General features: G+C 46.1%; 1 long non-coding RNA gene across 1 annotated transcript; it reads left to right on the top strand.

Moving 5' to 3' along the window:
- The first annotated feature begins 4303 nt into the window (after window positions 1-4303).
- Window positions 4304-7153, top strand: LOC122495685. Its single transcript, XR_006300537.1, has 2 exons — window positions 4304-5360; window positions 6458-7153. It is a non-coding gene; the product is annotated as an uncharacterized LOC122495685 (long non-coding RNA).
- Window positions 7154-27015: the final 19862 nt, after the last annotated feature.

The following is a 27015-nucleotide window of genomic DNA, read 5'->3' as shown; positions in this document are numbered from 1 at the left end:
GAACTGTGCCCACCCCGGGGGGCTCAACATGCATTTCATGAGGGACATCGGGTGTTGCTCAGATATTCTCAGACACCCAAGAACAAGCGGTAGATAACAGGGTGGTTATAGACCCTCAATGTACACGGGGCTCTCCTGTGGTTGCTTTCTGATAACCAAACACCTCGCTCAGGATGGGGACCCGAGATATTCTTACACTGCTCTGGCAACTCTCATTACATCTGTGGACAATAATTTTTGTCTGGCTACCCAATAACTTTTATTTCAGCTTGGCCCACTCTTGAATTCTCCGTAGATCAAAGCAGCTTAACCAAGAATGTCAGAAAGCAAGCATTTTCTGAATTAACAAGAACCACCACCACAATCTTTCAAGAAGAAGAAGAAGAAGAAGAAGAAGAAAGGGAGGAGGAGGAGAAAGAACACCAGAGGAAATATAAAAGAGATTTCAACCAGACGACTCTCACCTAAAAAGTTCTTGTAAAAATAGGTAGATCGTGTATCTGTCCCACATTGCCTGGGTCTCTAAAGCCCAGATAACAAAAATCAGTTCAAATCCCTTTTTTTTCTTTTTTCTAAAATAAGAATTTATGGAATGCTGTTGCCTTTTAGAGGCTGGGAAAGTGGGAAACACCGTGAAGCTGAGCTTTGGCGTGATAACCACCGCCACCGCCGGGTGTCACCCACCAAGGCGAGGCGCTGTGCCAACCGCGGCAGACACGTTACTTAATTTCACCCCCTTGGAGCCCTGTGAAGCAGATATCATCGTCCCATTTCGCAGGCCCCAGAGAACGTATTTCATGACCCAGGAGTCAAACTCGATTCTTTCAAACTGCAAAGTCTTGACGCTTAGCCCCTGCACTCCCCCTGCCTCATGCTGTATTTCAGGTACCCGCCAGATCCATTATCATTCACTCCCATCGCCTTTAGCAAGACTCCCAGAATCATTCCCAGCTCAGCTAAGGGCAGAAAACACAGAACACGTGGAATGCTTGTCCCTTAATGTCTTGAAGGCAATACCAGTGCGATCTAGATCAGGACTTCTCAACCTCAGCATTCCGCATGCTTTGCCTGGAATAATTCTTGGTGGGGGGGTGGGGGCTGTCCTGTGTGTGGTACGATGCTTAGTAGCATCTCTGTCCTCTGCCCACTAGAATCCAGAACATCCCTTCCCGCCACCCGTCGTGGCAACAAGAGTATCTCCGGACAGGGCCAAGTGTCCACTGGGTGGAAGACACTGCCCTCAGTTGGAACCACCCATCTAGACGTCCAGACCGTCAGCACGGACTCAACACCTCATCTCTGCCCCACCAACTTTGCTCTCTATGCTTTGCGTACTCCTACCTGGAAGCAGCAGACCTGGCAATCCCACAGCAGGATGGGCAGGAAGAGAGTGGCTGTGAAGAACTCAGTAACAGGTGATCTCTAGAAGTCAGGTGGGTTGGCAGCTGGCTTCGGGTTTCCGGATTTTTCCACATAGGTCAGTATTTTCTTTTCTTTTTTCTTTTTTTTAAAATTTTGTTTTTAACGTTTATTTATTTTTGAGACAGCGAGAGACAGAGCATGAGCAGGGGAGGGCAGAGAGAGAGGGAGACACAGATTCAGAAGCAGGCTCCAGGCTCTGAGCCATCAGCCCAGAGCCCGACGTGGGGCTTGAACGCACAGACCGTGAGATCGTGACCTGAGCTAAAGTCGGACGCTTAACCGACTGAGCCACCCAGGCGCCCCAGGCCAGTATTTTCTTGACGAAAACGTCTATTTTACTTCCCCTCATGTCAAGTCTTTACACAAAGACCATTCTTAGTACGTTTCTATTTTAAATATTTTTTTTTTCAACGTTTATTTATTTTTGGGACAGAGAGAGACAGAGCATGAACGGGGGAGGGGCAGAGAGAGAGGGAGACACAGAATCGGAAACAGGCTCCAGGCTCTGAGCCATCAGCCCAGAGCCCGACGCGGGGCTCGAACTCCCGGACCGCGAGATCGTGACCTGGCTGAAGTCGGACGCTTAACCGACTGCGCCACCCAGGCGCCCCAGTACGTTTCTATTTTAAAGGTCATAGATGTGAAGACTAGGAAAACTAGGCAGAAAAATGCTCACGACAATGAAAAGAGCAGGTGACAAAAACTGTATGAACTCTGTCGTGGCATCTAACGTGACAAGAGAAATGATGGAATGAAGGATTATGGGTGGTGTCTTCCTCCTCTTTCTAAATTCCCTTCCTCCTCTTTCTAAAGGTAACTTCCAACGTACCTTCGTAATTTAGAAGGTAAAATTCCAGACGGTGTCCCCAGACGTAGGTCTCCCTACCCCCCTCTCCAGGTCGTGTCTCCAGAGCAGTAACCTCACAATGAGCAATTACTACCTGCTCCCTGAATTGCCACCTAGATCCCCAGTGTGACCATAGACAATGTCATCTGTATAGGCTGTGCCGTATCTAAACTGCACTTAACACGTTTGTTTAATGAAGTTTATTAAAATTCAAAAATGATTACATTATTTTTCAGAAAAAAACGAAGATTGATTCTTCCATTGCCTGATCCCATTTGAGCATCTGAAACCAACCGTGGCTGAGACACCCCCCCACCCCCCACCCCACACACACTCCCTCCCAGGGATTCCCTTACCTGGAGGCAGCCTGGAGGCAGAGGTGGACCCTCCTCCCTCCACTGTGGCCACTTTGGCACTTTAGGCCCCGCCCCTAACCTGAGCTGGACCCATCAGATTCTCTTTCTTAGAAATTCGGAATTTTGGGGGCGCCTGGGTGGCGCAGTCGGTTAAGCGTCCGACTTCAGCCAGGTCACGATCTCGCGGTCCGTGAGTTCGAGTCCCGCGTCGGGCTCTGGGCTGATGGCTCAGAGCCTGGAGCCTGTTTCCGATTCTGTGTCTCCCTCTCTCTCTGCCCCTCCCCCGTTCATGCTCTGTCTCTCTCTGTCCCAAAAATAAATAAACATTGAAAAAAAAATTTTTTTAAAGAAATTCGGAATTTTGAACCAATAGACCTAGCCCCTTGTCCTGTTCATGTAAGCGGCAGCTCTCCAAAAAGTCTATAATAAATTCCTGCTACTTGGATCCCCGATTTCTGTTCCTTCTGCAATCTGGCTGGTCCATTTTGCCTGGAATCCTCCCCCACCAAAAATAATAATTTTATTTGTTTGTTTGAGCTGGTTCTAATTCGAATTGACTCTTGCTTCTTCCAACTCAAAGAATCTTAACTCCTAGATGTCATAATTGACATCTCTTTATTATCCACATAAGTATCAGGCCATAAGTATTCTGACCCTCTTGCCAGTGGTGATGTCTTTTATGGTCACATCTGAAGAGCAGAAATACTGGCTTCCGTCAGACTGGTTGCATTCTCATCTCTGCCCCTTTAAGCGCGAGTTTCCTTATAGGGTGTGTGGGCACTTAACCGCTGTTGCAGGGGATGAAGGGCTTTGAATGAGGGGTGTGCTCGGGGCTATTTCTGCAAGGGGCTGTTTCCCCTTTACATTCTGTCTCAAGCAAGAAGATACTCGTTCTTCTTTATTAACTCATGGTCTAAAAAAACAAAATCCCATTTTGCAAAAACAGTCTGTATTTCTCTCTGTGCACTTCCCACATTGTTGTTTTTTTTTCTCTCCCTAAATCCCAACACTTGATTTGAAGCATGTCTTCAAGGCCTTCCGTTTCCTACCCGGGATTTCCTGACCTTAGAGATGCCTGTTAGGTTTCTTCTGACATAGAATTTGGGTCCTCATGAGAGCCGCTAACACTGAGTAGTGGTTAACGAGCTTGGAACCTCTTTAGAGATGCTTTACCAACATCCCATACATTTGATCCAGAAGTGCTGATAATTACTGAGTGCTTACTGTGTGCTTTGCTTAAGTTGTCTTATTTAATCCTCATGCAACTCTGTGAGGTAGGTACGATCATTCCACCCATTTTACAGAAGAAACTAAGGCTCCGAGCGGTTAAATAATCTGCTCAGTGTCACATAACTGGTAACCGGTAGACCTGTGTGCTTAGCTGCCATCTGTGCTAAATTTGCTGCCTTTACGTTCCATATGACTAACTTCCTGGCCTGCCCTCAGTGAATGATGAGCCAAGCACCAGGACACCCGTGTTCCTCTTGGGCCCAGAGCAAAGTTCTCCGTATCTAGGGGCCTGAGGGTCCTTCCTCACAGGGCCTGGGAGCAAATACCCTGCTTTTCCCGAGAAAGTCCCCGCGTGTTGTGCAGTCCTGTCATTTAGAGTTACTGCGCCTCCTTCTCCTGTCTCATCCATCTACGTGCTGTCTACACCCTCGGCTTCTTGCACTTCTGCTTTTTTTTTTTTTTTAATTCTTTTTTAACGTTTATTTATTTTTTGAGAGACAGAGAGAGACAGAGCAGGAGCAGGAGAGGGGCAGAGAGAGAGGGTGGCACAGAATCCAGAGAGCAGGCTCCAGGCTCCGAGCTGTCAGCACAGAGTCCGATGCGGGGCTGGAACGCACAAGCCGTGAGGTCATGACCTGAGCCGAAGTCGGACGCTCAACCGACTGAGCCACCCAGGCGCCCCTTCTTGCGCTTCTGTTTAGTGAGCACTTGCTATGTACCGCATGAATGCACAGAACATATTTCACAATAAATATCACCTCTTGTTTTTGTCATTAGGGTTCACACCGCCCCCCCCCCCAGCCCACACACACACACATGGGCCCACATGGCCCTGTGTGATCTATCCTGAGCCACCTCCCTGACCACCTCCCACCCCCTCCCTCTCCCTCACAGGCTCCAGCCGCACTAGTTTCCTTGCTGCAAGCTCGCTCCTGCTTCAGAGACTTGGCATCTAGCATTCCTTCTGTCCGGATGGCTTACCCACTTCCCTCAGTTCCCGCCTCAAATATTTCTCAAAACCTGTGCTATGCCCTCTTCATAAATGATCTCATTTCGCCCTCAGCAATCCTATGAGGTGGGTACCATGTTGGGTTAAGCGCCTATGCAATTGCCAGTATTTGACCATTTGGCTTACCGGAAAGCAACTTCCTATTGTTCAACCTAATATTATGCCTATTTTACAGAGGAAGGAATTGGGCCTTAAATAATTTGGCCAAGGTCACACTGTTATCAAGCGGCAGGGACAGGATTCAGTCTTAGACCTCTTTTATCCTAAGGTCCACACCCTTAATGTCTAACCATTTGCCTCCCAGACCTTCCCTGTTTCTTTCTTGGATTTTTGTCCTTCCATTTGGTCAAGGAGCATGACATACCCTCTACGAAGCTGGGGTACCAAGAAACTGAAACACTAATGTTCCCACTTGAAGAGCCTCGAGCCTTCCAGTCAACACAGAGGCTGCCTACTTGGATCTTTCCTGTCTCTGCTATCTGGCTCCAAGCCGCTGGTAAGTGAGCCCAGACAGCCAAGGATGAGCCCTACAGACCAGATCTGCACTTCCTGAAAAGTGAGGGGGCATCACAAGCTATTAGGCCTTGGGGATCTTGCCTGAAAACAGAAAAATGGCTCAGAAACTGGGGAGGAGAAAAGAAACCTGGGAACTTAAAAACACTATTTTAACACTGTTAAACCCTGTTATAACTCTCTCATCGGCTGAGCAGAAGCCTCCCTAGGTAGTAAGCACATAGCCAGGGGCTTGGGGAAGTGTCTGAGAACCAACAGCAGAAGAGAGGGCAATGTTAATTAGCACAAGTGTATGGGGCACCTGGGTGGCTCAGGCGGTTATGTGTCTAACTCCGGATCTCGGTTCAGGTCATGATCTCAGGATCCATGGTCATGATCTCAGGGCCCAGGTAAGGGCCTTGATCTCTAAGGGCCCTGATCTTGGCTCAGGTCATGATCTCAGAGCCCTGTGTTGGGCTCTGTGCTGACAGTTCGGAGCCTGCTTGGGATTGTCTCTCTCCCTCTGTCTCTCTCTGCCCTTCCCACACTTGCGTGTGTGTGTATGTGTGTTTATCATGAGAGTAGATAAATCTTCTGAGGAAAACCACACCGTGCACTCTCTCTCTCTCTCTCTCTCACACACACACACACACAAAGTAAATAAATACACTTAAAAAATATATAAGCACAAGTGGAGGGCTTTGGGGGAACACCAACCATCATCACTTCTCGCCCCCAGCATACATGCAGTCTGAAGACCAGATCTGGCCCAAGCTTGATTTTGTTAATGCCATTTTGAATATCATTGCCAGACAGTAGCGTATGTTACAAACTTTACCAGTTATGGCAAATCTGCTCAGGGGAAAAATGACTCCCATCCTCTGTTTAGCTCTCTGGGTTTCCAGTTTTACTTGGATTTGGGTCTATCTGCCAGTTCAATATCCTGCCAGGTCTTTGATACCTGGAGGATTTTTAGAGGATGTACCCTGGAGGGTCATTCCACATCCTTACCTCACTGTGTTACTGAAAAGGAAAGTCCATTAAGTGTTCTTAAGCAGAGGAATCACATACTATCAGCCCTTTTGCTTTGTTTTGTAACAGATGACTGACAGCTGTGGGAAGAATGGATGAACTGGGGACAGAACCCGAACAAGGAAAACCATTTCAGAGGCCATCACGTTCGTCCCGGTGAGAAATGCTGTTCGCTTGGCCTGGCCTGCGCCGGTGGCAGTGGAGGGAGACAGAAAAGAACCAATTCAATAGGTATTGTGGATGTATCTGTACCAGCTGGCAACCTGCCCCTGGGCGTGAGCTGAGCAGGTGCTCCAGGTGGTCTATCCTACGGTCTCGGGCCATACAGCTAGTGGGCCAAATGACTCTAAAATCCTTCCCAACTCGATGATTCTATTGATCTAGAACACCAACGGCATGGCTATGGCTGTGGGTAGAAATACGCATTGTTTGGTAGTTGTGACCCATGCCCACGCACATGGTCATATGTGAGCCTCATAGCAATCCTGGGAGGTACGTATTATTTTTTCCACTTTAAAAATTAGAAAATTCAGGCCCAGAGAGTTTAAATGATGGATCCAAACACTGACCAAATCCAATGGCTCTTGGGTTCAAATGCAAGTCTTTTGACTCCAGAACCCACCTGTTTCTTCTATCATGAGAGTAGATAAATCTTCTGAGCAGAAGTGCCAAGGAGACCATAAAGTTGAGACTAATAAAATCAATGCTATTATTTTAAAATAAATAGATATCTGTATTATTAAACTGATACAAGTGTAATTATAACAACACCCTGTATTCGAGTGCTTACTCTGTGTAAGGACTATTGAAACACCAAGTGTATAATCATAATTAGTCCTCACAAGAACCCAGGGAGGGAGGTACTATTATTATCTCCATATCATATACGGAGAAACTGCAGTATAGTGGTTAAATATATTGCCCAAGTTCACACAGCTAGTTAGCTGTGGAACTGGAATTAAAACCCAGGCCACTTAGACACCTGAGTCCTTTGGGCTAAATGGCCTCCCAAGAAAGAATATATACACAGGTGATATTATATGCATAGGAAGCTTCTGAAACTCCCTGTAGGAAGGAAGACCAGAAGCTAGAATGGGAAGGAAGATTCTAGCTTTCACTGTCTGCCCTTTTGTATTTTTTACACTATAGTGACTGAGACTGCCAGCAGGCCACCAATATCCATTCTCCCCTTCTTCCTTTAATTATAGGAATCCTGAGTGTTAGCTAGGCATGTGGGAACCCATCCTGAGTGTATACTCCCCAGCCTCCTCTATAGTAATAGGTATGGCCATGTGACTAAGTTCTAGCCAGCAGAAAGGATATATGTAAATTCTGGGCCATGTCCTTACAAGGAATGGAGAAAGGTTACCCTAGCCTTTTTCCCTCTGGACCGCTGGGATGTAGTTATGATGACAGGAGCTCAAGCAGCCACCTTGGACCTAGAGACAGAAGCAATATATTGAGGATAAGAGAGCTACCTTACTAAACTGGGGAAGTCTATTTCTGGAATTTTACCTGAGGAAAAAAAAAATCGAACTTATATCATATTTAAACCACTATATTTGTAGGTCTATTTTTAACAAGTTTCTGCTGTATCTAACACGCATACGCATATATTGCCTTTTTCAATGAAAAAACTAATTAAAAGGGGTGCCTGGGCCGCTCAGTCGGTTAAGCATCTGACTTCAGCTCAGCTCATGATCCCACAGCTTGTGAGTTCAACCCCCATGTTGGGCTCTGTGCGGACAGCTCAGAGCCTGGAGCCTGCTTCAGATTCTGTCTCCCTCTCTCTGCCCCTCCCCCACTTGCGCCTGCGCTCTCTCTCTCTCTCTCTCTCTCTCTCAAATATAAATAAACATTAACAAATTTTTTTAAACTAACTTAAAAAATCATGACATGTGGAACATAGCCACAATTATATATTTGAGATAATTATTCAGTGAAATAGTAGTCAGTACTTAAAAACAGCTCTCCAGGGTGGGGAAAAGCCCTGATTTGTAGCATTTTCCAATTTTCCTGGTGTACTCTTCCAGGGCTGATTTCAAGCTACCAATGTGAGGTTACTGAGCACAGAGTTGGGAAGAGAGGGTACACACTTGGCTCCCAAGAGTTAATAGGAACTAACTCTAGCATACCACCACAATTATCCCTATAACCTTTGGAGAAAATGCTTTAAATACTAACTGCGACAAAATCTGGACATGATCAAATAGGATTCTAAGGAGCCTCTGGTATAGACGAATAGAAGGATTTTTTAAAGTATTTTTTTCTACCTGTAAGACATTGCTCAAGTCAGAAAATCTTACAAAACATGAAAGATATTTAATTTTACTTCTCAAACGATGGGTTTGGACTCTACATAAGTTTCATACTTACTGCAATAGAAGTATCAAAAGATGAAAGCCAGAAATGATGTTGGGAACACACAGTCCTTTAACAACCATTAATCATACCTACTAGCATGGGAGGGAAAGAGGGAAATCAAATATGGCCCCTGCAAACATTGGTGGCTTTAATATGCAGTGTCTAGAAATGAGGCTCCATTTCCGAGTGGTAAGATTATGAGGATTAAGGAGAGTATTTCTCTCTGTCCAACACCACAAATTAAAATGAAGGCTTCCTTATTAGTATTTTAGCTCAGTTTTGCAGAAATGAAATTCTCTCGTCCTAAGGGAGCAATGGCAAGTTCTACCAAGAGCGTACTGTGCAGGAGGAAGAAGAAGATGGGTACATTTGGGAAGGGCTGACCACACGGAGCAATTGCCACAGTTACAGGATTTTTAAATCTCGAAGACAGTGAGATTCCAACAGCAAATGCTGGAAACGTGTGGGGCTTCAAACGTTTCCCCGGGGAAATGGTGGAAGCCCTATCGCCTCGTGGAACCTCACAGATAAATTCCAAAGAATCTGAGCCCATCCTCATCAGTCTGTCAAATTTCCACAGACCCTCTTCCCACAAACCAGTGCTAAAACAAAAAAGATGCCTAGGTGAAAAGAGCTAAGGAAATGCTGTCTCAGAGTCTGAATTCTTCTTTTACTTCAAACAATCCTCTACTCCTAGAACTTGCCTTATTGGAGCTAGAATCAAGTGGTTTAATCCATGGCTGTGAAAACAAAGTCTGGTCAGGAGGGAATCCAAACATCTGAGAGCCGCACGAATAAATGTCCCCGGGGTGACTATTGCATCTGGAAGGGTAGGAGCCATTTCTACTCTCTAGGAGTTGCACACAAAGGAAAGGAGAAGCACATTGGATTCCAGGCTGTCTTGCTCCTGGTGTCTGATGTCATTGCAGAGGCCACCAGTGGCCCAGAGTGAGTCCAGCTGGCAGATGACTGGATAGCCTACAGGGCTACCCTGGGCTTATCTTCTTGGCTGCAAGCCTCTGAGCTGTGGGGCTCTGTCTGAACGGCCGGATTCCATACCCAAGCAGAGGCTGCACACTACCGGTGACATCCAACCAGTCGGCAATGAGCTTCTGGGCAATTCTTCCAAGAGACTAGATGGACACCTGGAGCCAGACTTTATCAGACTCACTGAAGTTTGACCCTTATAAACAGTTCAGTTCTCCAGAGTTTTCTGGCTTGCATGGGGTTGGAAGTGGGACCGTGCCAAGTTCCGAGTCCAGCTTTGAAACGTTTATCCTGTACCACCTGCTCCAAAACACGAGGTGAGTAAAGGCCACGGCTCGTGGGCTAGGTATGTGTGGTGCTGCCTGACACGCCAGAGTCACATGGTCGTACAGATGGCCACCAGCCACGCGTCTGGGCTTTTAGCTTCTGACAGTTTCCATTATGGCTCCTCTGACAGGCTGTGGTGTGGGATGATCTGGGGGGACTGTGTTTTCTTGCGCCCATTGCCATCAGGAAAACTGCATACCTTGCCAAGAGACACTGTTCTTCAGAGTTCCCTGGGGCTGAAGTGCAATGACCAGGATAAAATCAAACCTGAAGTACGAATAGCTTACCCAAACCCTAGTCAACGAAAATGACTAGTGCCTTCTAAATGCAAGGTACTGTCCCGGGAGGTATGATGTGGGGTGGGGGGCGGGGAGACAATACAAAGAAGTAAGACTGGGCACAAAGACAAAGTAAAAAATTTGGTCCTTGCTTTTATGCAGCAGAGGAGCAAGATCTGAAACAAATACTTCCTGTGTCTCTCCTCCTCGGTGGAAGTTTGATCACCACCCCCAGCTCGGTCCAAAGTATTTAGGTTAAACCACATTTGTGGCTGCACCATACAAAATTGCTGTTTTTCTGGTCAAAAAGGTAGAATGTCAGCAACTTCATTTGGTTCAACTTAATGATCAGTTCTCCCAAAGCACTTTGCCTCTGTGTGTGTGTGTGTGTGTGTGTGTATCCAAGCAGTGTGCTGGTCCTGGGGATGAAAGACTGAATCGACATGGTCACTGCTCAGGATGAGCTTGGGTCTCAGTGAGACACAGAAAATTTCCTACCATCAAGAAGGGTTCAACAGCGGCACTATTGGCATTTTGGGTCAGGTAATTCTTTGTTGTGGGGATGGCTGAGCTGTGCATTGCATGACGCACTCACTACCCACTCAACACCACTGGTATAGCCCATACCCTCCCACACAGCCATGACCATCAAAAATGTCTCCAGATGTTGTCAGGTGTCCCCTCGGGATCAAAGTCACCCCTGATTGAGAACCACTGGTACGCATGTGCTAACGTGGCAGGATGCCAACATGGTGATTCAGAGAAACTTCCTGGAAAGGATGACACCTGGGGTAGGTCCTGAATGACATGTAGGAACTAGCAAGGGGAAGCAAAGCAGAGGCCATTGCACAAGCAAAGACATGACCCCTTGCCTGCACTTTACCTTGACGAGGCATAGGTGTGGCCCACACAGGAGTGAAAGCCAACTTTCAAAAGTGAATTCTGAAAAGAATATTAGTCCACATACTTACACTTTAAAAAGTAGATCCCCCCCAAGTCTTGGTTTCTGATATAACCTTCTTTCCATGAAATCCTCTTTCTTTAACAATGCTTGACCCAAACATAGGACCTCGATGAATTGAGGTCCCTCAGAATGATTTTAATGCTTGTGCAGAAGCAACACCAAGAGTTAGAATAATACTATCTTCTTTTGGCAAGATACTTCATAGGGCTTTTCTCTCTCTACTATTTTTTTTTGCATTAATTTTTTAAGTGCTTTAATGAGATGTTGAATACATACAAAAGAATATTTTTTAAGTTTTTAATTTTAATTCCAGTACAATTAACATCCAGTGTTACATTAGTTTGGGGTGTACAATATTGTGACTCAACACTTCCATATATCACCCAGTGCTCATGAGGACAAGTGCACTCCTTAATCACCATCACCTATTTCACCATCCCCCCCCCCACCTCCCCTCTGGTAACCATCAGTTAAGAGTCTGTTTCTTTTTTTTTTTTAATGTTTATGTATTTTTGAGAGAGAGACAGAGTGTGAGTGGGGGAGGAGCAGAGAAAGAGGGAGACACAGAATCTGAAGCAGGCTCCAGGCTCCGAGCTGTCAGCACAAAGTCCGATCAGGGCTCGAACACACGAACCATGAGATCATGACCTGAGCTGAAGTTGGACGCTTACCGACTGAGCCACCCACACGCCCTAAGAGTCTGTTTCTTGGTTTGCTTCTCTCTCTCTCTCTCTCTCTCTTTTTTACCCTGTGTTTGTTTTGTTTCTTAAATTCCATATATAAGTGAAATGATATGGTATTTGTCTTTCTCTGACTGACTTAATTTGCTTAGCATAATACCCCCTAGCTCCATGCATGTTGCTGCAAATGGCAAGATTTCATTCTTTTTTTATAGCTGAATAATATTCCATGGTGTGTGTGTGTGTGTGCGTGTGTGTGTGTGTATCACATCTTCTTTATCCACTCTTCTATTGATGGACACTTGGGCTGCTTCTATAACTTGGCTATAGGTGATGCCGCAATAAACATAGGGGTGCATATATCTTTTCAAATTAGTGTTTTTGTATTCTTTGGATAAATAGCCAGTAGTGTGATTATTGGATTTTAGGGTATTTCTATTTTTAATTTTTGAAGAAAATTAATTTTTTGAAGAAATTCCATACTGTCTCCCACAGTGGCCGTACCAGTTTTCATTCCTACCAACGGCGCGAGAGGGTTCCTTTGTCGCCACATCCTCACCAACACTTGTGTCTTGTGTTTTTGATTTTAGCCATGCTGAGAGGTGTGAGGGGATACCTCATTGTAGTTTTGATTTGCATTTCCCTGATGATGAGTGATGTTAAGCATCTTTTCATGGGTCTGTTGGCCATCTCTGTTTTCTTTGGAAAAACGTCCATGTCATTTGCCCATTTTTTAGATTCTTTGTTTTTGGGTGTTGAGTTGTATAAGTTCTTTATCTATTTTGGATGCTAACCCTTTATCAGGTATGTCATTTGCAAATAGCTTCTCTCATTTAGTAGGTCGTCTTTTAGTTTTGTTGGTTGTTTCCTTTGCTGTGCACAAGCTTTTTATTTTGATGTAGTCCCAAAAGTTTATTTTTACTTTTGTTTCCCTTGCCTCTGGAGACATGTCCAGAAAAACATTGCTCTCGTTGACGTCTGCTTGTGCTTTCTTCAAGGATTTTTATGGGTTCGGTTCTTACGGTTCGCTCTTTAGTCCATTTTTGAGTTTGTTTTTGCATACGAAAGAATATTTAACATGCAAACACACAGAGTACTGATGAAGCACATAACTTCCATGCTGCTGTGGACATAGAATATCACTCCCACCTTTAAAGTCTTCTGTGTACTCCTTCGTGATCCCATCCCTCCCTCTACCTCCAGGGGAGAAAGATTTTTTTGTTCACATTTATTCATTCAAAAGACATTTTCCTGACCACCCCACTAGCTATGGGTCAGGCTCTGTGCTATAAAGTAGTGAACAGAACAAAGCCTTTCCCTCCCTAACTTAAAGCGCTTTTACATCAGCCATTTCCGTTTGATTTCACGTTCTTAATATCCCAATGAGACTCATATAAGCAGCTAATAATTACTCTTTCCCTGGCCTGCTTCACAGATGAGAAAATGGAGGCTCAAACTATTGACTTACCCCAGGTCACGTGGTTTCTAAGTGGCAGAACTGGAGCGAGAAGACAAGTGGTTGCACCCCTCCCATCCACCTCCTTCCATTGCACCACATCTTCTCTCCTCCTCTCCTGGCCTCGCCCAACAACAACACACTGGGGCTTCGACTGCTGCCGAATGCCAAGCTCGGCAGCTGAAGTGAGGCAACCGCAGAGCAGAGAGCTGGGTGGGGTCCAGAGACCCCTAACTGCCGTGCTGGATTCAAGACTAACCAGCCTGCATGTTGGGAGGGAGGTCTCTGCAGTGAAACAGCCCCCAGTGGGGACAGACTCGTCCCCAGGAATTTGAGACCATATCCAACCCCGACTTTAAAGTTGCACTATATCATGCACACCAAACCATCTTTTTGCCTTTTCCATTTCATTGGGGAAAACATGGTTTACTTGTGGTTCATTTATTAGCTCCTTAAGTTGGATAAACTTGGGGCCATTTATGTACGACTCGATTTCTGCTTCACTTGTTGGTATCCTTTGGTAAGGACCTCCCTGTAAACAAAACTGCTAATGCCTGATAATGCCAGGTGACAGAAAGACAGTTCTCAGAGGCTGCCCAAAGGTGAAGAATGGCTTCTATCTAGTGTAGCAACGCTGATCCATTGGCAGCAACTAACCGGGGTGTTGTCTTAAGAAGGCTCAAGGATCATAATAGATTTGCAATCATGGGCTCTGGAGAATGGAGTGGGGGCTCTTACACCACGTATTTATCAACCCTGATGTGGCCTGTGATCAGTCAAGATTAGCCAAGCACCAAGGAAGACCTCAGACCAGAAAGGTCCATGGTGCCCAGTAATTGGCCTATGTCTTGGTGTGTGACCCTAGTCACATACTCAAAGGAAGGCAAAGATCTGGTTCCTGGTTCTAGACCCTTTCGAATGAGGACATAGCATGACAAGAAAGTCCCAGCTCTAGAACCAGATGTGACCTCTTGTGACATAATAAAAAAATGTATTTGGTCTCTGCCTGCGATTCCTGACACAGAGCTCTTAAAACCCTTCTAATCTCCTGAGTGATAAAGATGCTAAGACATCTTTTGTTCTAATATTTGGTCTTTGACCCTAGTTCCTGACAAAGCTCCTAAGTCCCTCGGGGTTTCCTGGGTGACAGGAACATCTCTTGTTCTAATGAGGTGACTCTGGGTGAGCTCCTGGATAGCTTCAGGACGAGGGCTGGTCACCTGAAAGACCAAGCCATGATTAGAAGCTTGGAACTTTTAGACCCACCCCCATCCTCCAAGGAGCAGCGAGGGGCTAGAGTTGGGTTAATAATCCATCATGCCTACGTGATGAACCTCCATGACAATCCCTCAGCTATGGGGTTTGGAGAGCTTCTGGGTTGGTGAACACTTCCATGTGCTGAGAGGATAATGTGCCTCAACTCCATAGGAGCAGGAGGTCCTGCACTAGGAATCCTTCCAGACTTTGCCCTGTGTATTTCTTCTTCTGGCTGTTCATCTGTATTCTTTGTATCCTTCACCATAAGCCAGCAGGTGTGTTTCCCTGAGTTCTGTGAGAAATTCTTGAACCTGAGGAGAAGGTCATGCAGACAAAGCTCTGATTTATGGCCAGTGGGTCAGAAATACAAATGACCACCTGGGGCTTTCGATTAGTGTCCAAAGGGAGTAGAGGAAGACGAGAGTTTTCCTTTAGCTCTGTTGGACTCATTGACTCCGTCCACGAATATTTTTGTTGCGGCCTCTTCTCTGCCAGATCCTCTGCTGGACACTGGGGATCCTAAGGTGACCAAATCAGAGACCCCGTCCTGAGGGTGCTCGCTTCCTGTCAAGTGGGTAAGACAGATAATCACATAAATAGCAACACTGCAGTATAGTGAGGGCCATGAGAGGGGAAATGCAGAATCCTACCAGAGGTTGTTCACACGGGTAGTCAGGAAAGGATGGCTGCCCATAACACTGGGGGCAGAGAACATTCTGCAGTGAGGCAAAGAATCCCTACTCTTCCCTGAAACATGTTGGTGAGGTTGTTTTGTGATCTGCTGGGTCTCGATGATACTGGGAAAGCAGGTAGAGGCTGGACTCTTTGCGTTAAGGGGCAGAATAGGTACCCAGGGCCGCTGTATACGGTTATGCAGGTTGTGGCTTACACAAGGTAACTGGCTTAAAGGGGAAAATAGGAGGGAGGAAAGGGTAACTTTTACTAACTCTGCCCAAAGAGGTAATCTTTCCATTACCCTATAACCATGGAAGGTAGGACTGACTGGATTACCTTTTAGCTCCTTTCATGGTGTCTACACATCTTAATATCCTTTGATCTAAATGGACATCCAGACATTTCTTTGGATCTACATGGAAGGGTTCACTCGGAGAAGCCGAAGCTGTGGGTTCTGGTTAAGGGTTTTATTACAGGCATGAGCCTCCCTCTGAAGGAGACGCTGGAGGGGTGAAGGCACAGGAGGCCCTGAAGGTCAGAGAAGGAGACACCAGGCTGTCAGTCAAGCAAACTAAGTACATCCACCACTGTGGAGGGACCATATGGAGAAGCCTGTGGGAGGTGTTGGCGGGGGGGGGGGGGGGGGGCATGTGGCTTCCTTCTCTGTGGATCTGCCACAAAGCACCTGAGGAAGAGCCCGGGACTGCTGTCACGTCTAGAATCAGCAGTCAGGAAGAGGAGCAGGATGTGGAGGGGAAGCGAGTGAGGACAAGTGAGACCCTGGCACCTTGGTATCTTCCTATCACCACATCTGACCCCGATGACCTTCCAAGTGTAATGGCCACTGCTTCAGTTTCACCTTCCAGATCCTGAACAGATTCCTCCATGGGCCAGATCTAACTCGGAACCATGTGGGAGAGGGGGTCTGGGAAAGGGAGTTCCATTTCAGCCAAGTCGCCAGAGTGCAGCCCGCCATGCTTGAAGAAAACGTAGTGGGTGAGGGCAGCTCCAACCTTCTTTAATAAAGAAACAATTCAACAAAGTTAATCAACCTCCTGGTTTTAATAAAGAAACCAACTCTGGCAGAAGTCCCCAGTTCAAAGCACCGGTGGTCCTGAGTCTCGCGGGTATAGCTGAATTGCTTGGGGAGCTGATAAAAAGACCAATTCCCAAGGCTCGTCTCTCCAGATTCCAAGGTGCAGCTGGGTGCCTATTTCAGCAAGCTCTATAGGTGATCCTGATGGGCACGAAAGCTTGAGACCCACTATCCTCAACCTTACAAGCAAATAAATAGGTTATTAATCAATGCCACTCAAATGACCTCCTATTGGAAGCCCTTATCAATTACCTGCCATTTAGGGACACTGAGATGGTGACCCAGATGTTCGACGCAACCCCAAATTCCCTCCTGAGCTGGACTTGATGGGTCCCCCATCTCCCTGCCGGAACCCTCCCAAATTGAGACTCAAGATTCACTCCTGAACTCTTCTCTGAGGAAGCTGGGTGTGGCTGGACAGCCGGAGAAATCTCATGCAGACACTGCCAAGGGGCTGATGGATTGGGAAAGCCAGAGGTATGCTCCACCCTGCAAACTGGGTTTACTGGTAATCACACAATTGATTTATCTCATTCAGGTGATCACTATTAAACAGCATGCCTGCGACACCTTGAAGTGCGTGGGCATCCATGCAGAGTGCTATGTGTCGCAAGTGAAAATGATAGGCACCTGCCTTGGAGGTCAGGGATGACCAGACCTGCAGACCCTCCCATGTTCTTGTTGGCCCTGGGGCTCTCAGATCCTCACCCGGGGAACATACCTGCCCTCCTGTCTCCTCCCCAGCACCACGGAAACTTTTGACCCAGCTTCCAAGGCTACTGAAAGTGCCAGCCTCTCTCTCCTTGGGGAGGCAAGGCAGGCAGCTTGAGAATCTCAAAGAAGGATGGGGCAGGGTCAGGAGCGGCCCAGCTAAGGTGCAAAACAGAGCTGAGAGATCTTCCTGCTGAGTTCCACAGGGTCAGAGTCAAGGCCAGCACGCACCCCTCGCATTGTTCCCTTCCCATGCCTGCCTTTCCTGCCTTTGCAAACAAAGTCACAGAGGAATTGAGGCACATTAAAATGCCCTCCTCACCCTGTCTTCTCCTACTACTGGTCAGTTTTAGCATTTCTGACTGAACAAATTGAGCCGGAGGGGGGTGGGGGCGCAGATCCTCAACCAGTAAAGTGCCTTGACCACCCAGGGAGCTTGTCAGTGACACAGATTCCTGACTTCCACCCTCAAAGAACCTAACTCCATAGGCAAGACTGGGAAACTGCATTTTATTTTATTTATTTATTTTTTTTTAATTTTTTTTTTTCAACGTTTTTATTTATTTTGGGGACAGAGAGAGACAGAGCATGAACGGGGGAGGGGCAGAAAGAGAGGGAGACACAGAATTGGAAACAGGCTCCAGGCTCCGAGCCATCAACCCAAAGCCTGATGCGGGGCTCGAACTCACGGACCATGAGATCGTGACCTGGCTGAAGTCGGACGCTCAACCGACTGCGCCACCCAGGCGCCCCTGGAAACTGCATTTTAAATAGGTGTCACCAGGGATTCCACTCAAGTGGCCAGGGACAAGATTCTGGAGAACACCACCCCGGGCAGAATGCCTGTGGAGGTGGGATGACCAGAGAAGGATGGGGGAGAATACAACTCCAGTCTAGGTGGGAAGGCAGACGGTACACAAATGAAAAAGACTTCAGGGTGGGCAACACGCATAGCTTCACAAAGACCCTGGGAAGGGAGATCGCCTGGATCCATTTATCCCAGTCTGCTTGGTTCATGGCTGTATCTCTGGCATCTCATAGGGTGAGGACAAGGGAGGGGCAAACGAGGCGCCCGAAGCATTAAAGGAGGCTCTCACTCCCAATTTCCAGCCCTGGATTTGTGCGACCCTAGGGAGGGCACCTGCTAAATGTCGCCCCTCAGCATAGCCCTGGCACCTGCAACCGTGCCTGGCACACAGTAGGCACTCTGTAAATATCTGTTGACTGACTGAATGAATCTATTTAACAGACATCACATAAAGCGCAAGCCTTTACACTCGGTGTGTGCAGCTGGATGTGGGGGGGGGGGGTGGGTCCGGGAGGCAATGACACCCTCAAAACGCATTGGACCCAGATCTAGCTCCAAAAGGAGTTTCTGATCTGGTTAAGTTTGGCAAGCCCGAAAATAAAAAATGCAAGGGAACAAAGGCTGGTGGATAATGGAAATCTGGGGGCAGGAGAGAGGGAGTCAGCCAACATGTTCCGTGAGAGCAGGGCCCCGGCCTCTCGTGCCATTCTCTGTTTCTGGCACAGCATGGGTAGGTACGTGGTGGGCACAATATACATTTGACAAGTGACCGAGTGGTAAGCGCCAGCCTCCAGCTTCTAGAGATATACCCTGGTGTGCTGTGTAGCTTTATAACTGAAGCTAAGGCCGGTAAAGCAGGTGCCTGGAATTAGGTGAGGCTCACGACAAAGGCCCCCGCTAACAATCGAGCCGCGCGGTTGCCAACTTTGGCTGGATGATCCAAAACATCTGATGAGTGTTTGGAAAATAATGACTCCCAGGCCCCACCCAAGAGGTGCCAAAGCAGGATCTTTAAACTCAGGGATCCGTATTTGAACTCCCTGGGCGCAGTTCGTGAGCACCCAGGCCTGGGAACTACTGCTCTCATCAGGACTCAAATCTCCAGCTTTTCAAGAGCACTGGATCCCAGCCTTCAGGAGTGGCCACATCCTCCCACAGCCCCGGGCCAGGTGGGGAGGCAGAGGCAGGTGAGGCACAGAAAGCAGCGTGCCTGGGCTCTCGCCTACTGACCAGCTGGGTGACCCCTTTTGGTTTTAAAAAGTGTTTATTTAATAGAAGTTAGATCATAGTATTAGTAATTAGGTTATTAATAATCATTTAGCATGGATATATTAATTATTAATATACAGTAATTATATCGATATAATAATATTGGTAGATTGGCAGATTATTGTAGATCATAGTATTGGTGGTTAGATTATTATGCTTATTGGTTATTAGTGTGTTAGTTGTTATTGATGTGTATATATTATATAATTAATTTAATTTGAATATTAATCATTATTAGATTATTAATATACGCTGAAACGCATTTTTTTTTAATTTTTTTTTCAACGTTTTTTATTTATTTTTGGGACAGAGAGAGACAGAGCATGAACGGGGGAGGGGCAGAAAGAGAGGGAGACACAGAATCGGAAACAGGCTCCAGGCCCTGAGCCATCAGCCCAGAGCCTGACGCGGGGCTCGAACTCACGGACCGCAAGATCGTGACCTGGCTGAAGTCGGACGCTCAACCGACTGCGCCACCCAGGCGCCCCTGAAACGCATTTAATGGTATGCTTTTTTCCTTTTTTCTCCCCAATCTTTTATTGTGAGAAAATACACACAAAATTTACCATCTGAACCTTTTTTTTTTTTTAACGTTTATTTATTTTTGAGACAGAGAACGACAGAGCATGAACGGGGGTGGTCAGAGAGAGAGACACACAGAATCTGAAACAGGCTCCAGGCTCTGAGCTGTCAGCACAGAGCTCGACGCGGGGCTCGAACTCACGGACCGCGAGATCATGACCTGAGCCGAAGTCGGCCGCTTAACCGACTGAGCCACCCAGGCGCCCCTGAACCATTTTTAAAAAACGTGTATTTATTTTGTGAGAGAGAGAGAGAGAGAGAGAGCACACATGAGTGGGGCAGAGGGGGGAGGCGCAGAGAGAAAGAGAGAGACAATCCCAAGGGAGAGACCATCCCTGTGCTCTCATCGAAGAGACTAATGGGACTTGATCTCACCAATCGTGAGATTCTGCAAACACTTTTTACAAGTCATTTATTGGCCTGTGTTTAACCTTTACTTAATAGGTCCTAAGTCACTTTATTAAGTGATGCCCAGTGCCAGAAAAAACTCTGGTTCTAAGTTTACAGCCTACTGAAAAAAATGATTGAGATGTGTACACACAGGAGGAAGATTCTCACCACAGTTCAGGTGATAAGATCCTTCAAATATATGAGAGGCATCCACACAACAAAGGAATTCTATTTGTCTGGGGGAGGAAGCCCACCGTGGCAGAACTGGGATTAGTGGGGATGGGAGCTTCAGGAAGGAAGACATCCAAGGAAAAACTTTTGAACAATTATGATTATTTTCAAAGAAAAATGAAAGCAAAGTGCTGTTGAAGCTGCTGTGAGCACCCGAACACTGAAGTATTGAATCAGGGGATGGAAGTGTCACCAGTCAAGATGCTGAGATGGGTCTGAGCTGAGGTCAGAGGAGGTCCCACCCAGGTCTAGGACCCTGTGATGGTGTGGGCTAGAAAGCTCTCTACCTTATCTGGACGGACTTATCTTCTGTGGAGGGCCCGGGGAAATGTTTTTTCAGACCGGATTAAGGAGAAAGGATTTCTACCTCTGAAGACCTGTTCCGGAATATTCCCAGTTGTTTCAACAGGTAGTTACCAAAATAGAGCGTGCACGTGAACTTATTTACAAAATGGAGGGGGCATTATGCACCTCAGTCACAGGGCTGCTGTAAATACCAAATGAGCAAATATAGGAAGGTGCTCGAAAGGGAGCCTCGGCTCAATAAGTGTTAGAGATTATTATTAGCATTATAATGCATAAAAACTAGACGGGCAGTTTCTTTCTCAGGACACAGTTATTAAACAGCTAGAGAAATTACTAGAAAGAGGGGCACCTGGCAGGCACAGTTGGTAGAGCGTGTGACTCTTGATCTTGGGGTCGTGAGTTCAAGTTCCACATTGGGTGTAAAGCCTACTTAAAAAAAAATTTTAAAAAGCCTCCTTCCAGAAATTACTAAACGTCTATGAAAATTGCCAGCGGTAGAGTAGGGGGAGGTAAGTTGTTGAGTTTAGAAACCAAAAGTTGGTTAACATCTCCGCTTCTCTAAGTACAGAAATAGTGACATTGCCTAATTCCATATCGGCACAAATTACAATAACTTATGTTATTGTAATTATGTAACTTACATATTGTTTAAATAGCATATACTTTACAGTATACAGTTTCCTCTTTTGTGTATAGATGGGGATATATGGGGTAAGTATTTATATGTATATTTATAATTATTCAAGTCTCCATTATCCAATTCCTTGAAGTTAGGGAACTGAGTAGTGAAAATATTTTTTTTTTCAACGTTTATTTATTTTTGGGACAGAGAGAGACAGAGCATGAACGGGGGAGGGGCAGAGAGAGAGGGAGACACAGAATCGGAAACAGGCTCCAGACTCCGAGCCAACAGCCCAGAGCCCGACGCGGGGCTCGAACTCACGGACCGCGAGATCGTGACCTGGCTGAAGTTGGACACTTAACCGACTGCGCCACCCAGGCGCCCCTAGTGAAAATATTTTTTAATAAACAAATCACCTATAACATTGGTCCCTACTAAAACATTTCTCAGCTAACACTCCTGTCTTACCAAGTAGGTCTGTGTGAGTCAATCTCTTGCTATTTAAAAAAGTTAGGAAATATAATATAGTAAAACTGCCAAACTTGCGAAAGACGCAGGATTTCATGAAGTTGCCAAAATAATATTGGAGAATTGCTTGCATCTCAAGCAAAGACATCGGTAAATAAAGGTGTGGGATGTTTAAACCAGTTTACAATTGAGAAGCCACTCTGAGAAAGGTGTGCCATATAAGCCCTTCAGAAGCAAACGATTTAATATCAAAGGATAAAGAGAAGCTTTAGGAAAAATTGATAAACTCTTAAATATATTGCAAAAGCAACAAACAAAACCCCAAACCTGGCCTCTTCTGTGATAGTGCTTTAAAAGCCAAGTAAAGTGAAAGATGTTACAGTATATAATTTTGTCAGGAAATGTATGCTGAGAAAAGTAACGTATAATTCATTCTTTGAGAATTAGTGCACATTTTCAGTTATAACCTAGATTTGTTACACCTAAGAAAGCATGTTTTAATATCACTCAGTTTCATTTTTCAGTATGAATTTCCAGTCAAGCTCCCCCCACCCCATTACCAAACCATGATTCTCTTATTAAGTGGATTCATATTAAATGTCCTTGCCTGGCAGCAATTATCCCCAGATATGGCAAGAGAAAGAGAGGGAGTGTGAGTGAGCGCTAGAGACCTTTCTCAGTAGTCGCCTAATTCTTCAGCTAAGTAGCAATGTGAGACAAACAGACCCACTGTCCTTTCTTTAAAGTCTTGTGCCATGGAGGGAGAAAGATATTTCCTCTTACTAGCGAAAGCCCTAGAAAGTTACCTGGGTTCTTTTCCCAGACTTTCACCGGAAGAGTTTGTAGGGTGAGCGTGAAGTAGATCGCGACATTCAAATCAGATACTTCGAGGCACCTCAGAGTTTGAACCTCAACTTGACTCTGAATCGCTGCTTGACTGTGTTCTTAGAACTTCAAACCTAGAAAACCATTTTACAAAATGGTCCCTGAGGGTCAAAATTGGTCAAATACGTTTGGAATCGATCCCCCCATTTCATAGGTAAGAAAACTAAAGAGATTGCGGACATGTGACTTTCCCCAGACTACACTTGCTATTAATGGCTCAATTAGAATCAAGACCCAAGTCCCCTGAATATAGAGCTGTGATTCTCAACCTCGGTTACACATTGGAATCACCTGACAGCTTTTAAAACTACTGATGTCTGGGTGTCATCCCCAGAAACTCTGGCTTAATTCGTCTTGAGTACGGCTGAACTGGGGATTTTAAAGAGCTCCCAGGTGATTCTAACATGCAGCCAAGGTTGAGGTCCTGATCTTTCCTAATTTTTGCTCGTGCAAAAGGACCTATGTCACTTAGCACCACAGTCTTTCACAACCTTCCACTTTTCTCTCCCAATTAATCCTAGTTCTTCTCTAGTGTTGTCATATCCCAATAATTGTCAAAGCCTAATGCTCGAAAGGTGGGCTGTGTGACCACAGAGCAGCGGGCACCTAGTCGCCTCACTTGCTGACACTGGACAGATGTTGAATTTCAAAGCCGAATGTAGCACAGAACCAATGCCACCCTAGCAGCAGCCGTATACCCAAATTTAAGTTTAAATATCCTGCATATGCTCAGGCTTTGGATTCTCTCCTGGAGCAACAGGCAGCGGAAACTAACCACCCAAGTCCTAGCAAACAGCAATGACTTTTGGAGCTGAGAACTGTGGACTGCTGTGATAATGGGAGCATGACCAGGCGCTGGACCAACCCGCTTCACTACCTAATTGCTCTGCCCTCAGCTGTGAGACGGCCTTTACATCCCCCCCTTAGTTGCGTGCGTAAAAATGAGTGTTGGATCCCACCACAAGAGGAGCCGTGGTGAAAAAAGCAGACCTAAAAAATTAAATCTCTTTTTGAGAAAAGTGATCAGTACCAGGAGACAAGCCTATTCCCGAGGCCCAAGCCCTTGCGGTGCTGGGCTTCAGGCCCACGTGGCTCATAAAGGTATGCAAGCTCCACCTCCAAAGGCCATCACGGCCAGTCTCTCAGACCTCTCGAGAAGCTCTGACCCCGCCTCCTGGAGAATGAATCAATCAGGACAGGCCCACTGCGGTCCGCAGTAGGCTGGGGGATTCCCATGATGCTCTGTAACAATAACCTGTTGCTTAGGAGGTGGGTTCTGGCAGCTACTTCCGGTTCCCGCCACTCCGAAAGCGGAAGTGCAGGCTTTCCAGCGAACCGCCAACCAGACAAATTCCGACCCACTGGCCTTGTGCACCCCGGAGCTGACTGCACGTGCAGAAAGTAGCTTCCGCTTCTCTGAAAGGTGTACGGGCCCACTGAGGAATACCCACTCCTTGCCTGCATGGGCTTTCATCCTTTCTTGAAGGATAGCAAAGTAGAGATGGTACTTTAATGCCTCAGGACACAAGAACTTGAGCAACACTCTCCTTATCATGTACTAAATCTGTGGCTTATTCTAGAACAATAATACGAAGCGTAATACAAACTATTACCAATTACAGTTTTGAATTAGGTGCGGAAGCTAATTAGAGGCCAGATTGCTCCATCTTTTGGCTTAGGGGCCCAGGGAAGCCATTTCTCAGAGCTTATTAGGGAGGTGCCCCTTATGTGATCACTTCTGGGCAGTGGACACAGGCAAATAAAGTTCCGACCCTCCCTGAGTTTATAGTCTAATGGAAAACAGAGATGTTTGAATTATAGATAACTGTGCTGTGTGATATGTATGCAGGAGAAAGACGCACGATTAAATGACTTCCTTACTTATAAAATAAAAATAAAATCGGGGCACCTGGCTCGCTCAGTCAGGGGAGCATCTGACTCTTTATCTCAGGGTTGTGAGTTCCAGCCCCAAGTAGGCACGGAACCTACTTAAAAGTAAGTAAATAAAATAAAAAATAAAATAAATGACTTCCTAAGGTTCTCTGTCAAATCAGTGGTGTCACCAAACCTCAGGAAAGCAAACCCCCTGACTTAACGTACCCTGACACATCTTTGGCTAAAGTTGGCCACATCACTTTGGGGCCCAGACCCTGCCTGCTAGAGACCACTTGAAGGTGAATGTAGCAAGAAGCTTTGATGAAAAGAATTTGACTGCAGCCAAGATGACGGCAAAGAGGGTATGTTGTGATCTGTTATGAGGTAACAGTGAAGAACACGGCACCTGAAATGGGGAGCTAATTTTGGGTTAGGTCGTGTGGGGCTGGATTGTAAAGCCTTTATACATGTGGTAGAGGAGAGTTTTAGGGGGGGTTGTGTGCTTTTATCTTTATTTTTAATTTTTTTTAATGTTTATTTATTTATTTTTGAGACAGAGAGAGAGAGAGAGCATGAATGGGGGAGGGTCAGGGAGAGAGGGAGACACAGAATCTGAAGCAGGCTCCAGGCTCCGAGCGCTCAGCACAGAGCCTGACGTGGGGTTCGAACTCACAGACCATGAGATCGTGACCTGAGCCGAAGTCGGACGCTTAACCGACTGAGCCACCCAGGCCCCCCGTGTGCTTTTATCTTTTTGGTCTTTACCCCCGGTGAAGAAATTTTCAAAAACTCAATTTTTAAGCAATTCGCCATTAACCTACGCAAGATTCTTCCCTATTTTTTCTTTTTAGTTCCAAACCCTGATTCTATTTTTCTTTGCTCCCGTAGCACCCACTCTAATATGTTTAATATATCTTTATATGGGCATGCATGTCTTCTTACAAAAGGTGTATTATTTTTATGCCAATGTGTCTTTACAGAAAGGATAATGTGCTCTGATGATAACGTGTTCTGTTTCCTATATTTTTTCCCTTAATGCTAGGTTTTAAGATCCATCAATGTTGTTAATGTGCATCTGGTTGACACTTCTGGATTTAGTTTTCAACAGCGCACATCTGCCATATTTTACTCACCCCCTTCTCTATGATGAGCATCTAAACTGCTTCCAACATTCAGCTACCCTGTAAACATCCTTGAGTCTGCGGGAGAATTTCCTACGAATATATGTATTCTAGCATTTTCCCACAGATCATAAGGCATGCGCATGCTGGAGCTCAACAACTGCGAGATGACCTTCCTGAGTGGTGGTGGTACCAGGTGAGACTCCCTCCAGCAGTGCCCCAGAGTTCCATCTTCTGTATTCTCACCTGCACCATTTTCTCCCTTCTGACATTGACCATTCTTAGACATGCAAAGGCAGAGCTCAGGTAGATGCAGTAGGTCATAGGGAGCTGGCGAAAGCTCTTCACCTGTGGGTACCGTGAGAAAGGGGCTGCTTTAGAAGAATTGTGCAGGAACGGATCTGACTTGCAAAACCAAAAGATGCAATATATATATATGTATTCTCTGAGAGGTTTGGGAGATGTTTAGCGTGACAAATAAAAACTATTTTGTACATATACTTCCTTTTTTGTTCAAATGTCCTCTTCGGTATTTGCTCCTTCTTCCCATGTTTGGTTAGTTGGTGCTGATTTGGTCTGAAATGTGGTTTGACTTGGCCGTGGCCGGTCTCTGCCGTGGCTGGTCGCAGGAGGGGGGGAAGAGGCAGAGCTGTGAGATCAGAGTGTCCTGCTGAGCAGAAGCCTGGCCTCACTTGGTGAGCTCTGTCTCCCTCCCTGTCTTCAGCTGTCATTCCCCTTGAGGGTTGGGTGGAATATTACAGTGACAATAAATAGTAACAATGAACATTTGTAGAGTACTGGCTACTCAGAATGTGATCTTCAGACTGGCAGTTTAGGCATCACCTGGGACACGGTTAGAGATTTGGAATCTTGGGGGCCACCTCAGGCCCACTGAATCAGAATCTGCCTTTGGCAAGATCGCCAGTGGGTTCTGTGCACATTAGCACTGCTTCAGTCTTTGCCAAACATTTTCACATAGATTGTCTCATCTAAACTCTTCCCAACACCCCTGATTTCCTTGGGCATAGTTGTTACGTGCCTCCCCTGTTACAGTTGAAGAAACTGAGGCTTGGCAGGTGAAAGGGACTAGCCCAAGAGTTTCAGAAGAGCCCAGGGCAAACAGATTTTCAGACTCTGCCACTGCATCTCAAGGTCATACTTTATTTATAGCCCCCCTCTCCCCATGCCCATTTTCCCTCAGTCCAAAAGGAAACCACCCAGGAAGAGCTCATTTCAGAGCCAAAAGAAAGTGGAGTGGAGGTGAAGCCTCCGGGT

This window comes from Prionailurus bengalensis, chromosome F2 (genome assembly GCF_016509475.1).
Source record: "Prionailurus bengalensis isolate Pbe53 chromosome F2, Fcat_Pben_1.1_paternal_pri, whole genome shotgun sequence".
In the NCBI taxonomy this organism is placed as follows: Eukaryota; Metazoa; Chordata; class Mammalia; order Carnivora; family Felidae; genus Prionailurus; species Prionailurus bengalensis.
Note: the sequence above shows the minus strand (reverse complement) of the source record. Positions and strands in the feature narration are given on the sequence as shown.